This window comes from Vulpes lagopus, chromosome 3 (genome assembly GCF_018345385.1).
Source record: "Vulpes lagopus strain Blue_001 chromosome 3, ASM1834538v1, whole genome shotgun sequence".
Taxonomy (NCBI): Eukaryota; Metazoa; Chordata; class Mammalia; order Carnivora; family Canidae; genus Vulpes; species Vulpes lagopus.
Window position 1 is genome coordinate 1527658 of NC_054826.1, and position 14577 is coordinate 1542234.

The window sequence follows — 14577 nt, forward strand, 5'->3', positions numbered from 1 at the left end:
AGATACCAATGATTCCCTAGTACTTCTATCCATGTTCAAACAAATTTCCAACGATTTGAACGATCATCAACCTACCACCATTTTTAATACTGTTTTTCAAAGAACCTAAAAAGTGTCATCCAGGTGTCACTTTCTTTACTTTTTAAATTTCCATTTCGAGGAATCTGAAGGCATTTTTTAATTTTAGCCAAAGAATACAGCAACCCAGCGAGGGACACAGGGAGGGGTAGGCGAGGTTGGCATGGAGAGCGGGGAGGAAGAGAACACACCAACGGACAAAAAAGACAAAAATAAAGAATTTTAGTTCTCTCAATACCCAGTCAAAGCCTCCATTTACTGAGAGCTTTCCACTGTGATCACAAAGTACACCCAGAAAATCCAAACCAAAGATAGGCAAAAACCAAACCAAAACTCACGTCCTGAAATGTATTCTCTCATGCACGCCGTGGCCAAACAAACTGGCATTGCTGACAGGACAATAGTCTTTCAGGGTAAAACTCAAAAGTAGGCCGTTTCCCACTTACAGCTTTTGGGGCAATGACTGGTTTCTCACCAAACAGCCATTCCCTTGAATTACTTTGTATTCTATCCTGCACAACTGTGAATAAGGGGACTGAAAAGGGGTACGAGAGGATGGAAGGACGCTGTTAGGAAGTGCAAGGAAACCAGACCAGACCAAAACAAAGCAAGATGGTGTCTTATATTTGCAGTCCTTATAAACACAGTCATTAACACAAATTTGGGCTTAAAGCCGTTATCCCGCAAGTTTCCCAAACTCGGAGAGAAGAAACCTGAAGAATGCTCTGCACGTCTCCCCTACAGCTTCCGTTGGAGCAACAGCCTGCCACCCTCTCCTGCAGGCTGACTGCTCTTATATTTAATTTAATTTCTTCCGCAAACAGCCTGGTCAACTTGTCTTTACTCAGCAGTAGGCTACCCGAGTATGGCCAGTAAGTTAGCGCAAACGTCCAAAAACGTTGCGGCTCCCTGATTTTTATCCTTGTTTAAATACCCCTAGAAAAATAAGAAAAAAAAACATAAAAATAGAGGAAAATTACCCTTGGTTATGTTTCCGCCTTATAAAAAGTGAAGCGAGGCAGCAGCTGCAGAGGCACTTGGTTAGTGTGCTTCCGATCCATCATCTGGACTATAAGCCGAGCAGAGGCAACCCCAAGAACTAACGCAAAAGGGAGCTAACGTAGAACAAACGCGGAGTAACGCCTCAGACTCACTCGACCCTGTTCAGTTCGTCATCAGAGAGCTGGTGACTGAGTATCCCACCACCGGATGCCCAAAAAGCCCTTCCTCAAGCTCTCCCCGGCCGGCCCCCTCCCCAAGCCACGCCGCTCTGCTGGGCGTCTTTTCTCCCATCCTCCCTTAACAAAGTCCGCGCGATGTTCCCCGGATTTGGCACCAGCTCCCACGACGTCCTAAAAAAATGTTACAAAAGGGACGCTCCATCCAAAAAAACGTTCAGCCCCACTCACCATCTCCGGCCCCTCCGTGGAACATTCCACCTTTGGCTTGGCTCTTGGGCCAAAATTCATATGGAAAACGCCTGCCACGCTGACCTTTCCGCCACAGCTAAAGACACTGAACAATAATGAACACCATTCCTGTGCTTTAAAAAGTGCTCGGTCGCCATGACAACCCCTTCCCTTCTCGGGCTAATTAGTGTGGTGTGGTTGTAGGATTTCCTACAGCCGGGAGGGGGGCACCAGGCGCAGAGGCTCCTTCCAGGCTCCCAGCCCCATTGTGTTTCTGGCCCTTCCCAGTAATTGAAGCAGGAAGGGGGACCCCACCGGCAGATTGTCGCCACGGGCAACCCACGCAGCAGTCACGGGGTGGGGGGCTGTATGCCCATCAGTGGGTCTCTGTTTCGCTTCAGCTCCCCCCTCTGGTGCCTGTGACGTTAAGTGATGCCCGGGCTCGGGGCGAACACACCACAGCCTACAGGCACTGCCCCCAACACTTGCCCGGCGCACGGGTCTCCACCAGAACCGTTTCCAGGGCTGCACGGAGCTCACTCGCACAGAGCCCACCTGCACCGTCGGGACAGCCAAGCCCGATGGCGACAAACTCGGGGACTTTGGAAGTCACAGCTAGGCACGTGGAGTCTGGGCCTTACACACCTGTTTACTGTGTGCAAGGTGTCACGGTTCTTGCTCCAGGAGGATTAAAAAGAAAAGTGAGGCTAGGTTTGTTTCTTTTTTCTGTTTACTCAACAGCCCCCACCAGAGCACCACATGTGTTACACTCGGCGAAGCCACACGCACGCGTCCGAAACACCTAGATGCCAGCTTGGAGGGCTCAGGCTTGTGCACCTGAAGGGTTTTGATGTAGAATGACATACACCCACTGTGCGAGGGTCCCCCGGAGTAGTTCCGCGTCCCTGAAGACCCCTGCGCTCCACCCACCCATTTCCTCCTCCCCCAATTCATGCCAAGCACTAATCTTTCCACGGTCTCCATATTGCTATTGCTTTTTTTTTTCTTTTAAACATTTAATTTTTTAAAAAGCAGTGTAAGGCTCACAGCAAGGCAGAGAGGATGGTAGAGAAATCTCCACTTAGGGCCCCTGCCCCCAGGTGTGTAGCCTCATCACAGGAGCCACATCCTGTTCCCAGGACCCTAACACTTAGAAGCGCGGCAGGTGTCCCAATCCCCACTCCTTATCCTGCAGAAAGCCTAAAACAAAACCGTATCAAAGATTAAAATGAAATTGCTTAAGAATGCAGGAGTAAGAAGAGTATGAGGGGGTACTCATACTCCGAAAGTTTGGGCTCTTCCAACCTGTATCCCCTGCCTCCAGGGAAGGGGTGTCAGCGAACACGGCCCAGGAATCACTCCAGGACAGAGGGGGCCCAGTGGACCCAGGCTGCTGTGCTTTCTGCGTCTAACTCTGATGCCAACTATTTTCAAGAGAAGCAGCCAATGGGGCTTTAGAGTGAGAGCTGAAGGCGCTCAGACCTGCCGTGTGCCAGGATCCCTTTGCTGGCAGCGCCAAACTGCCGTGTGCCAGGATCCCTTTGCTGGCAGCGCCAAACTGGAAACAAAACCCGGGGATGTTTTGATACCATGCACATCACAAAACATTATGCAGCCGTTAAAAAGACAAGACCAGGGATCCCTGGGTGGCGCAGCGGTTTGGCGCCTGCCTTTGGCCCAGGGCGTGATCCTGGAGACCCGGGATCGAATCCCACGTCGGGCTCCCTGCATGGAGCCTGCTTCTCCCTCTGCCTATGTCTCTGCCTCTCTCTCTCTCTCTCTCTCTCTCTGTGTGACTATCATAAATAAATAAAAAAAAATTAAAAACTACGAATTGTTTAAAAAAAAAAAAAAAAGACAAGACCAAATGAAAGATGCACAGTTGGCTCTCGGGCCTTTGGCAAGGAGAGAAAGGATGCAGGAAAATATGTATAACAATCTCATTTTTGTAAGACAATGACCGCACCAAAAAAAAACTCCCCCCTAAAAAACAAAAAAAACCCTGCCTGATATATGGTATGGGCATGAATATTCCTCACTTTATCACACTTCACGGTAATTGTGTTTTTCACAATTTGAAAATCCGTGTCAAGTCTGTCGGCACTGTTTTTCCAACAGCTTTGTCTCTGTGTCACGTTTTGGCAATTCTTGCAGTATTTCAGGTTTTGTCATGGTGATCAGTGACAATGACTCACCGTAAGCTCAGATGATGCCGAGCATTTTTTAGCAACAGGCATTTTCAAACTAAGATATGTACACTTTTTTTAAGATATAATGCTACTACACAGCAACAGACTACAGAACAGCATAAACATAACCTTTACATGCACCGGGAAACCAAAAAATTCATGTGACTTGCTCTTTATGATATTCACTGTATTGCAGTGGTCTGCAACCAGACCCACAGTATCTCCAAGGTAGTGCTGTCTTAGTCTCCGTCCGCATGTGCAGAAGGCTACAGGGAGACTCACTTGGTATCTACTGAGCAGGGGCTGTTACGGACGCCGGGAAGAAAGGCTCTAGGGGAAAAGGGAATGAAAATAGAGGTTGCACTGGACGGAGATAACCACATATATCCAACCTGTTTGTCTACATGGCTATATGTCTCTGAAGATGTGTAATAAATGACATTTTTTACAAGGTAAAAACCTGGATACTGAGTGGATTCTAGAGGTCCTCAAAGGCAGAGAGCGAAGAAGGGTAAGAAAAGCAGGGAGACCAAATATGAAGGTCCTGGAAGGATACTTCCAAGTACAAACAACCTAAATGTCCATCAACAAATGAATGGATGGCGGTGCCTGGCTGGCTCAGTTGGTAGAGCACGCAACTCTTGATCTCGGGGTCATGAATTCAAGCCCCACACTAGGCGTAGATTACTTATTAAAACAAAACAAAACCCCCAAATGAATGGATGAACAAAATAGAGATTATCCAGTCACTCCTTGGGAGTATTAATCGGTCATAAAAAGGAAATGAGGCACTTATGCTATGTGAACCCTTAGATACTACATGAAGGAAGCCCGTCATCCCCCCCAACACACACAAACACATGTGCGTATTACATGATCCTACTCATATGAAACGTCCAGAAAGGGAACTGCAGACACGGAGTTGTGGCTGCCTGGGGATGGGGGAAGCAGGTGTGTGTGTGTGTGTGTGTGTGTGTGTAGGGGGGATGGATAGCCAATGGCAGGGGGATCCTTGGCGAGGTAATGAAGTCCTAAAACTGACGGTGGTGGTGGTTGCACCTGTGAACACATAAAACCCCACCAAACTGTACACTTCCAGTGAGCTGACTGTATGGCATACGAATTCTATTTCCATAAAGCTGGTTTTTTAAAGTATTTTAAAACCCATATGGACATGGAGGCATTTAAAATGCACAAGGAGGTCGTGTGGGTGCCTCAGGGCATGACTCCGGGCCCCGGGATCGAGTCCCACATCGCGCTCCCTGCACAGAGCCTGCTTCTCCCTCTGCCTGTGTCTCTGCCTCTCTCTGGGTCTCTCATGAATAAATAAAAATATTTTAAAAAATAAAAATAAAAATAAAATGGACAAGGAGTGGGGCACCTGGGTGGCCCAGTTGGTTAAGCGTCTGACTCTTGGTTTTGGCTCAGGTCACAATCCCAGGGTCCTAGATCCACGATCCCTGCACTGGGCTCCGTGTTCAACACAGTCTGCCTCACAGTCTCTTTTCCTCTCCCTCTGCCCCTCCTGCTCGTACTCTCTAAAATAAATACGCAAATCTTAAAAAATAAATAAATAAAAATAAAAAAACCAAAATGGACAAGCAGCAATGGATGTGAGAGACCATTTTGATCCTGGAGACTGGAGTGAATGTGTTTAGTTTCAGGTAGCTCAAGTCTTTTTTTTTTTTTTTTTTTTAAGTTTTTTTTTTTTTATTTTATTTATGATAGTCATACAGAGAGAAAGAGAGAGAGACAGAGACACAGGCAGAGGGAGAAGCAGGCTCCATGCACTGGGAGCCTGATGTGGGATTCGATCCTGGGTCTCCAGGATCGCGCCCTGGGCCAAAGGCAGGCGCCAAACCGCTGCGCCACCCAGGGATCCCTGGGTAGCTCAAGTCTTAAAAAAAAAAAAAAAACTGGAAAAACTTTCCCCCTACACTCTTAAAAAGTAAGATTTCAAAATGCCTAGACAAAAGAAATGACTGATAACAGAACATGCTAAGACCTCTCACAAAAATCCAGTTACGAGCAAGCCCTGCCTCCTGCAGCTTCAAACCTAAAGAAAGGGCAAGAGAGATGCTGACACACAGAAACCAGGACAGCAGAGGCGCTTCACAACGAGGGTCGGAAGTAAACGCATTTATGCATGAATGGTCTGAGGACCCTGCACACTGCCTAGCCTTTCATAATTTCATACATATCGCACAGAGATAACAGGAAGTATGTCAGCGGAATTGGGAACAGCCACCTGTCTACAGTACAAGGACATTCACTCTGTGCTTACGGAAAAAATACAGTTGGTTGATTATCTCTGGACCCTCAACGTTCTAGTGCTGCTTAGCATCTGAGAGATCTTTACGAACCAGCCGAGGGGCCCTGAGAACTCGGGACGAGTGGGAACCGAGCTTGCCAGACAGAGGCCCCTGGGGCTCGCCGGGCGCCAGCCAGGGTTTCAGGGAGAAGGCATTTCTCTACTCTGGGTGGGTCGGAAGGGCAGGTGATCCCACTCTGTAGATGAGGAAACCAGAAGTTCTGTCCTTGGCAGGGGCACAACCTTCTGGGTAACAGCACGAAATGCACCTGTCCCTGTGGGGGGGGGGGGTGTCTCTCTGGCTCCAACTTGCTTAGACGGCACCGTGCCAGCAAGCCCTACGCCTGACAGCCCAGGTCCTCGGAGCACAGAAGAACCAAACGGAGGTCTGAGCGTTATACCGACAAGTATCCTTCCTTACTGCCCTTAGTGGCTTCATAGAAAAATAGCATTTTGGGGGATGCTTGGGTGGCTCAGTGGTTGAGTGTCTACACCTTCGGCTCACGGCGTGATACCGGGGTCCCAGGATCGAGTCCCACATCGCGCTCCCTGCACAGAGCCTGCTTCTCCCTCTGCCTGTGTCTCTGCCTCTCTCTGGGTCTCTCATGAATAAATAAATAAGATCTTTAAAAAAAATAAGTAAAAAAAAATTTTAACTTTCTATCTTAAACGACTCAATCTCCTACCCACCCCCCTTTGGTAGACTGTTTTTCTGAATGAGTGAGTAGTAGGACATCCTGAAAGAGTTGTACTTTTTCCTCATATTTTGCAGTGGATCCTGACCTACTTTCTCTACATGAAATGCAGTCAACGTTATAGATATTACGTCTGCACCTGAGGGACTTATGTCATAGTCCATATTATGTTGGATGAGTCCCTGGCATCCTAAAACATACAAAAACAAGCTGATTACCTGATTCTTTATCTTGGTAAGTAGATACTATGGCATGGGGAAAAGCACTGCGACTGACCTTACAGAGAGGATTTAAGATCTTAGCTGTATTTGTATTTGCATTACCATTATCAGATATTCCTTTGCTGTATTCACCTTCAACCAGAAATCTGATAACCCTTCTTCGACATTAGAAAATTGAAGGTCCCAGCAAAGTCTATCCAAATCAACTATGTCACACTAATAAACTATCCCAGCCCTGTAATGACTGACAAAGTCTTGCAGTGGGACCTCTGTCCTCACCTAATTCACAAAAAAATTCATTTTAAAAAAAGATGCAAGGTCTCTCCATCTCTATTTGCTGCATTTGCTACATACATCGGACTCTCAAAAGCAGTTCATAAATATTGATAAATATTGAATAGAAGTTTATCGTGCTTTGAAGAGTTTCCTGAAGCACGGTCACTAAAGCAGCAATATAACTTTCATGACCTTGAACAAACACTTAACAGAAGCCGATTAAATGAGCGACAAAAGTTCTTTGCACTTAGAGCGATCATTTCACTCCCGGGCTGGTACACATGTTACACAGTTGTCGCCACTTGCAAGCTTCACATTTTGTGCCAGGAGACAGGAGCTCAGCGCCCCTGGGGGACAGGCAAGCCCCTTCCTCCCGGGTGAGGACTGGGGAGCACTGCAGTGACAGGATGGACAAAAGCCGCTGGGCGATTGGGCGGGCGGACTGCAGAGCCTGGAGATTTCTGGCTCCCCAGGCACAGCGCGCGCTACCCATCCCGGCCAAGTGCCGTCCCCACCTGGGAGGGGCGCGCTGCACTACTACAGCTGCAAGCTGCTGTCCTCGCCTCGGAGCCACGCAAACCCCAACGCCTCAACAGGAGAGAGACTGGAACAAATAACACGCACAGCCCCCCACGCCCCACGGAATCGCCCACGGCTTGGGCCATGCCACGCCCCCGTTCCCACACCTGCGGCACACACTGAAGCACAGTGGCTTCCGTGGCACATTCAGGCCCCACAATGCAGCTCCAGTCCGTCCTCCAGCCAACCCGCGGCGAGGTGAACCCTACGTTTCATTCACGTTACGAGAACCCCAGCTGCGTCTGCACTAAAGCCATGGCTTCCCGTCTTCCTCAGCTGGAGGTAAGCCTCACCACCCGGAGGTTCTCCACCGCCTCAAACTGTTGAGCTTTGAGGGTCTCTTCGGGGGTCTCTCAAACACGCCCTTCCCGATAAATAGATGTGTTCCTGAAGCCTCTGACGGGCACACATGTCACCTCCCCTGCCTAGAGTAGCACACCTGTACTTGCCCTAGGATGTGACCGTGACCATGCTTTCTCCTGTCGTGTGTTATTGCATGTCCATTAGGCATATCTGTGTGAGGTCCCCATTAATGACGCCTGCTCTCGAGGAGGGTCTGAATTTTATGCATTTGTCCCTAAAATGCCTACCATTGGCTCTGACACACCAGATACAGACACACGTACACTCCGGGGCTGCCTAAACAAAACTGTGGTTCTGTTCACAGCCTTTTCCAATGCACTTCTACGGCAAGGACTTAGAAACAATGTCACAAGACAGTTCATAAAAGGAAAAATGGATTAATGTCTCTGTGAAGAATACTCGTAGGACGATGATAAGACAAGACATTGGGAAAATATTTTAAAAACACTTAACCAAAAAAACACTATCCAACATACAGAAGAAGACTTACTACTCCGCGATAAGAAAATAATCGCCCAATTTAGAAAACAGGGAAAAGATCTTGACACATCATCAAAGAAGATTTAGGGACGGCTACTAAGCCTGTGGGAAGATACTCGGCAGCAGTTGGTTTGGGAAATTGCTAGTTAAAACAGTGATACCACCACGCACCTGTGAGAACAGGGAAATCCAGAAACTGAAAATACTCAATGATGGCAAAGATGTGGAGCAACGGAAGGCTAATTCATAGCTAGTTGGATGCAGAATGACACAGCTAAGTTGGAAGACAGTTTCTCATAAAGCTCAGCAGTTTTATAGGATCCAGCAAGCACGTGTTTCCAGATTTAGCCAACTGAATGGAACACACAGTAACCTGCAGGTGAATGTTCATAACATCTTCATTCATAGCTGTCAAAGTCTAGAAGCAATCAAGAGGTCATCCAGTTGGTGAATGGGCAGAGACTGTGGTATATCCATACTACGGAAGAGTACTCAGATAATTTTTAAAAAAGATTTTATTTATTCACAAGAGACACAGAGAGAGGCAGAGACACAGGCAGAGAGAGAAGCTGGCTCCCTGCAGGGAGCCTGATGTGGGACTCAATCCCAGGACTCTGGGGTCACACCCTGGGCTGAAGGCAGAGGCTCGACCACTGAGCCCCCCCAGGTGCCCCTATTCAGAGATTTTTAAAGAACAGCTATCACGTTCCCTGAAACACGGAGGGACCTTAAATACATAGCATTACATGAAAGCAGTCTGAGGTGAGCATATGTATCTGCTAGTTGGTCCCAATTATATGGCACTCTGAACAAGGTGAAGCTATAGAGACAGTTTATAGAGCTATAAACATCAGCGGTTCCCAGGACGCAGAGCAGAGGGCTGAACAGGTAAAGCACAGGCAAATTTTAGGTGAACTATTCATCTAATACTGTAATGAATCCATTTGCCCAAAATGGAGAATTTTAAAGCCCAAGAGTGAACCCTGGAGGATCCCAGGAAGTAGATCGTCCCAAGAGCACCTCAGAGTATCACAGAGGCGTGAAGCCCGTGCACTGAGGGCCTGGGGGCCGGGCCGTCCTAACTTTGACACGAGGTCTGGAAGACATACGCACCGCACTGTGGCTGGTGGAGCTCTTCCCTGGGAAGGACCCATTCACAGTGCTGCCACGGCTCTATGGTAAGCAGATGATGACACGTGGTAGGAGCCAGGTTTCTCACTGTTGGAGTGCGGATTTTGCAAGAAAACCTTAATAAAACGAACTCTATCCAAGTGGATTTGACTTTTACGAAAACGGGAGAAGACTCCGTTCTGGTGCTGGCTTACCTGGCACCCTAAGGATGCCGGCCGCAAGGTCCAAGCGGTCCCCAAAGTGTGTTTCCAGAGAACACACCCAAAGCTTGGCTCCATGTTCCATTATTCTTTTTAAGTACTTATATGACTAATCAGGATCTGTTTCTAGAGGAAATGGCTTGGCTGCAAAATACACGGAAGCAACTCTTCAGGGTACAGTGTGAGGACAAATGTAAAAGAAATTGGGAAATAAAAGCAGTCTCGTTTTCCCCATTAAAGTATCATTAAATGACAAATTAATGCGTCCAAAGGTTATGTGTTTTTTAAAAATTAGAAACATCAGAGCACCTGGGGGGCTCAGTCGGTTAAGTATCTGCCTTCGGTTCAGGTCATGATCTCGGGTCCTGGAATAGAGTCCTGCGTCTGCACTCAGTGTGGAGTCTGCTTCTCTCCCTCCCCCTCCCCCTGCTCATGTGCAGGTACACTTTCTCTAATCAACAGATCAATCTTTATAAATACAAAAAATAAAATAAAATATTAAAATATACAATAAAATCAGAAACATGGAGAACGTAAACAGCAAAAAGTCCCACAGCTCTCCTGGAGAAAAGCGCTCTTGCCAGTTTCCCGCGTCTCAGGCTGGACACAGTCTATGCCCGTGTAAACATACGTCTGCGTGTGCATCATGTATGCACCTGCAAGCACATGCAGGGAGACACACATACTTTGTTTAAAAAAAAAAAAAAAAAGCAAATGCGATCATGTCCTACCTTTTGTTCTCCTCCCCTAACAAAATCCCCGTCAGGACACACAGGTGGCTCCCACCTCCCGTCCTCGGCTGCACTGCAGCATCACCAGGCAGCATCACCACCGGGAGGACTTGCTCAGCTCCCAGCAGAGGCCCTTCCGCTAATTCTACTCTTTGCTGTATCCAATGCAGATCTTACCCGATGGAAGGACACTTAAAATGGCGGAAGGACAGGGTCCCCACCTCCAGCCCGGCCCCCCGGTCCCCTGGAAGGTTAAGCTTCAGAACCTCGGCGTCTCTGCCCAATGCCATCTGCCCCAGGAAGCGGGATTCGGAAGACGCCCCGGGCGAGAGGGGCTCTGCTCCAGGCCAAGATCACCCTGCGCCCCATGGCTCCCCCTCGCCCAGTGTCCTGTCAGTTCCACGTGTTAACCAAGCAGAACGAACTACTGATAAGACTCGATGACGTCCTTCCGTCAATGGTCTATGACGTGTGTCCCGATTTTCTAGAGCGTCAGACCGTGGACATCTGGGGGTTTGTAGGTCACACCACATAACGAGGTCATCTGATAGTATTTCTAGTCCAAACGACGCATAGAAATCCACAGGGATGGGTCAGGATAAAGGGCTGGGACTTAAACCAATGTAACAGAAGTAGCAGCCACTGCACATTGAACGCCAACGCAGTACGAGCTCAACAGGCAGCTCTTCGCCCTTCCAGCCGCCCTGTGCATCACATCAGCCCGCGGTGACCCAGTGGCCTGTGTGATAGAAGGCAAAGGAGCCAACATCTGCTCGGCACTTTGCAACGCGCCAGGCCCTCCCGTAGCCACCTGCATGCGCTCACCTCTACCTCTCTGGGAGGCAGCCGGCGGCTGGCAGTGTCCCCTGGCAGTGTCCCCGTCAGCCCGCTCCAAGAACGAGTGACAGAAGCCACACCCCCGGGGAGCAGGACAGGCGCCACTTCTGAGACCAGAATCCCTGTAGATTCTCCCAAAATGTCCCCGGGGTACCGTGGGTCCTCTCCCCGCCCACAAGCCCACGCCTCTGCAGTGACGTCCTGCTCTGATCCCTGCGGGTGGCTGAGCAAGCTCAGGCACTTCTGTGCTGCTCCATTTCCAGGAATCCGTGCGGCCACGTAGTACTAGTACCATCTACAGCAACAGCACCAGTAAGAACTGCTGCAAGAGAGGCTAACGTACCAGGGGCTCACCACGTGCCAGGCAGCACACCAACCTGCTAAGGCTCGCTTTTATTGGACTCTGTGAGGTTTTATTTTTTAAGTAATCTCTACACCCAGAGCAGGACCTGAACTTACCACCCCGACCTCAAGCATCGCACACCCTATGGATGGAGCCAGCCACGCGCCTGCTTGAATTCTAGCAACTGCGTAAGGCAGGGATCCTCATCACCCCCATTTTAAAGATGCATCATCCGAGGCACGGAGAGGGTAACTTATAAGGGTCACAGAGCTCGTCCAAGTCGGAGCCGGGCCCGGGGAGGGCTGAGCCAGCACCAGGAGCCACTAGCTTGGCCTGTCTGCCCTCCGAGGTGTACGTTTGGGGTGTGGGATGGGGAGCTCCTGCGCTTCCAAAGTTTTCATTACTTAACGATGGGCTTCGTTTCCTGGTATATTTTTCTTGAATGAAATTCAGCACAATAGGTGTGTTGTAGCAGACTTTACACCAAAACAGAAGTCAGCTTCTGAGGATTAAAACTCAGAGGAAACAATACATTTCGTTAGGACAGGGCTTGGCCAACTACAGCCTGTAAGCCACATCCGGCTTCCCACCTGCTTCTGTAAATACAGTTTTCTTGGAACACAGCCCTGCATTGTCCGTGAACACTTTCATAGGACAATGGCACAGCCTACACTATTTACCATTTTGCTAGTTGCAGAAAAAGCATGCGACTGGCCCTGGAGGGAGTAAAAGCCAGGTAAATAGTGCAATCAAATAGTGCAAACTTAGGCACAGTCAGCAGGGAATCATAGGTCTAGGTCAGATTAAAAAAAAAATCAATATGAAAAGGAATGCAGACGACCTCATTAATAATTCTGAGATTCAGTACATGTTGAAATGACATTTTGGATATACTGGGCTAATGTGTATTATTAAAATCAACTTCGCAAAAACTATTTTCTGTTTACAGGCCAACGTGATGAGTGGGAAAATTTTAAAGGATGTATAGGACTCACACTTGATTTCCACTGGACAATCAGTGCTGCTCTGATAAATGAGGCTGAGCCCCTGGCTCGGGGAGGACATGGAGTGAAACAGCAAGGCTTCACATAATTCTATTTGCCTTTGGTGCTTGGAGCACATCTTTATACAAATGAACTGTCAGACTATTTTAATACGAAGCTTATTTAGAGACCAAACTAAAATATATTGCTTTTCTCCAAAAACATTGTCCACTATTCAAATATGAAATAATGTTGATTCTAACAAAAACACTGTCCGTTATTCAAACATGAAATAATGTTGATTCAAACAAAAACACTGTCCATTATTCAAACATGAAAAGCACGCAAATAATGTGAAAGATGCCCCATTAGTAGTTTCAGGAGGCTCCTGATTCTAAAGAAATGATTGAATGATTCTAAAGAAATGAGACATGAAGAATTTCCATGAATTTCAAACAACATGGGAAATATCGACACAGTTCTCAAACAAAACATGTGGGTTCCATTTTTCCTGAAAAATTGATATGTAGCTTCTGATGTGACTCCAGAAGCTTCTAGGGCATTCAGTTGGCCATGTTTTTAACAGGCCTCGGAGCCCAGCATCTTCAGCATCTGGAGTGACAAGACAAAGCGCACCAGCAGGGAAATGTGTAATAAAGCTAGCCTGAACGGGCCACAAAGGGGGCACCCCAATCGATTTGTTCCCCCCACCTGGCAAATAACGGCTTGGAAAGGTTATGGCTAACGGCCAGCTCCCGGGGTTCAGAACAAGCTCCTTAACTGTGTCCGTGGGACATTTCCCCGTTTGAATCCCAGCTACCATTGTGCTCACATCACAGGCTCGTTTCCAAGCCCCACCAAGGCCTGAAAGCCACACATATTTAGCGTTTGCTCCAATGCTTCCCTGCCTTCCAAGAATGCAGGCCTCCCCTCCTCCTCCATAGCCTCTTTCTCCCATTCTTACTCCTTTCCGGTTTCCTGCTTTTAACAACAGCCCTTGCACCTGCTGCTCGGACTTCTATGCCTCCCCATGGCCATGCGTGCAGAGTACTGCACACGGCTACGTCTCCTCCCCTCCTTTCCTGCACACACCGGACACAGACACCCCCAATGCAGCCTCCCTCTAAGCCATGAATCCCCAGGAAACCCCTGCAGGAAGTTCCCAGTTGACACGCCTGCATGCCTGACCCTCTGGGGGGATACTTGACCCCTCTCGGGGGACGCCCGGCCCTCTTGGGGGGACGTCTGACCCTCTGGGGGGACACTTGACCCTCTCAGAGGACGCCCGCCCCTCTAGGGGGACGTTGGCCCTCTCGGGGGATGCCCAGCCCTCTCAGGGGACACCCCACCCTCTAGGGGGACGAGGCACACGAGAACCCGGTGCTTTCCTGGGGATTCCCTGTGCCACTCACACGGAGAAGCCAGGAAAGCAGCGTGTTCCTGCAAGAAGGGAACCCGGAGCAATCAAAGTCAAGCCATTATCGAATCCTCACAAACCAGAAGGGTGCCAGTCGGTGCGGGCTGGTGGCAGCAGGTGCCAGTCCGTGAAGAGACAGACTCCACGAGGGAGAGCAAGCCCTCAGGAGCTTCAACAGAACACAACACGGACACCCATCAGGGCCCACGATGCAGGACGCCTGGGGCTCTGCAGTGGAGCATCTGCCTGTGGCTCAGGGCATGACCCCGGGGTCCTGGGATCGAGTCCTGTACTTCAGCCTGCTTCTCCCTCTGCCTGTGTATCTGTCTCTCAT

At 48.9% G+C, this 14577-nt stretch overlaps 1 protein-coding gene across 2 annotated transcripts in view; it reads right to left on the bottom strand.

Moving 5' to 3' along the window:
* The window catches only part of MYO10 (myosin X), a 194132-nt gene that overhangs the window by 38388 nt on the left and 141167 nt on the right, over positions 1-14577 (bottom strand). The window lies entirely within an intron of this gene.